Below are 1,635 nucleotides of genomic sequence, written 5' to 3' on the forward strand. Positions count from 1 at the left end.
ATTTTATTAAAGTGTCAGGATGGATTTATGCATGTCAGATCTTTATATGTTCTTAAATGGTCTGATATTTTTGTCAAAACAGAAAAAGAATAAGCTTGAGTCCACATGACCGAAGCTGAATTGAGCTCCAGAAAGAGACAAAAATTGGTGGGGTGATGGTGGAAATGGATGTTCATCACTCTAATTTATTTTAGTTTATGTAAATTCACTATAGGTTTACTAGTTGATTACATGAAGAACAGCTTCATTTTACAACTGTGCATTTGACTGTATTTTATGTGATACCCTAAAATTTGCTCATAAAAAAACTTCCTCATACTGACCTCCTCGAATACAGAGGTGGAATTTCCTCTTCAGGAGCTGAAAAGTTTGGGAGCTACTGGATAGCAGGGACAATACATCAAACACATTATTGTTCTAATTGTGCCGTATTTGCTAAAACTTCAGTGATCCAGTCACTTTCTATCAAACACAACTGGAAAATTATTTCTGGTTAAATCACTGGTTAATTAATAGTCCTCATAAAGTGACCAAAGGAAACCTACCTATAATCTACAAGATTAACTTTCAGACCACGCAATTAGCAACTTAGTCTTTCTTGAACAAATGTGCAATCTTGTTTCTAAAAATGAAAACATTTAGTATAGGTATATAGGTCAGGCAGTCAACTGATCCAACTGAGTCTAAGCAGAAAGAAAAGAAAAGAAAAGAAAAGAAAAGAAAAGAAAAGAAAAGAAAAGAAAAGAAAAGAAAAGAAAAGAAAAGAAGCATGAAGTTAAACACTGTAAGAATTCTGGTTGTCACAGAAGACGAAACTAAACAGGTAGAAATGATCCACTGACTTGTCTTCAGAGACACGAGAAGAAGAGAAAAAAGAATGCTTCCAGCGTGTGTGATTGGTGCAGATGAAGCCCGGGGACTGCGCCATAGGCTGCACAAGTCTCCTGCCGGTTGTGTAAACGCACCTCTGATTGGATGCTGACGCAAACAGCTCGTTTTTTTTTTTTTTTTTTTTTTTCCCAGGCTGCGCAACTTCAGCGGTCATATGAAATCCTTCCTATCCTGAAGACGCGCGTGTGCCACCACTGTCCTCAGACACTTCGAGATAAAACCGGCTAATTAAAAGAAGGAGCAGCCCGTCTGCTTTACGCGGAACAATTAAAAAATAATAAGTTTATTTACCCATTCTTTCCGGTGTCTCTTTCGTGGTCCGGCCTCCCCCACCCCGGTCCTTGGTCCCCGGCAGCCTCCCTGCAGACTGCAGCAGGACTCTGAGAGGAGAGGAGAGGAGTTCCAGCACAAACTCTGGCCGTGCACTTAAAAACGCATTTTTTTCCCCCCACTCTTACCTTTCCGCGCAGATCCAGAAGAGGGGGTGAAAACAGCGGATGTTTGGGTGATTACGCGTTTCTCTTCTCCCACCCTTCCTCAGCCTCAGCCCCCCACCCCCAGCAGCAGGAGTCACTGCTCTTCCCCCTTTCTCTCTCCCTCCATCCTGCTCACGTCTGGCGCACCCAGCATCAGAAAACAAGCTTTTAATAGGAACTTTCTACGAGTTTAATCTGCTTTATGTTTGGATCATATCAGAGAACATGCCAGATTTAAAGCTGTCTTAGTTTCCGATGAGAAAATGAC

The 1,635-nt window shown here is 41.4% G+C and overlaps 1 long non-coding RNA gene across 4 annotated transcripts in view; it reads right to left on the bottom strand.

The window, feature by feature from the left end:
- The window catches only part of LOC106527939 (uncharacterized), a 97,888-nt gene extending 96,282 nt beyond the window's left edge, over positions 1-1,606 (bottom strand). For 2 of the 4 annotated variants that reach the window (XR_001311449.1, XR_001311448.1), the window contains exons 1-2: positions 1,350-1,606; positions 1,183-1,271 (exon numbers count right to left, since the gene is read on the bottom strand). This is a non-coding gene — a long non-coding RNA (uncharacterized LOC106527939). The remainder of the gene's footprint in view (positions 1-1,182; positions 1,272-1,349) is intronic. The other 2 variants (XR_001311447.1, XR_001311446.1) reach the window with 2 other exon arrangements.
- Between the last annotated feature and the right edge of the window lie 29 nt (positions 1,607-1,635).

The sequence above is a fragment of the Austrofundulus limnaeus genome, unplaced genomic scaffold, assembly GCF_001266775.1.
Source record: "Austrofundulus limnaeus strain Quisiro unplaced genomic scaffold, Austrofundulus_limnaeus-1.0 Scaffold351, whole genome shotgun sequence".
NCBI classification, from domain to species: domain Eukaryota; kingdom Metazoa; phylum Chordata; class Actinopteri; order Cyprinodontiformes; family Rivulidae; genus Austrofundulus; species Austrofundulus limnaeus.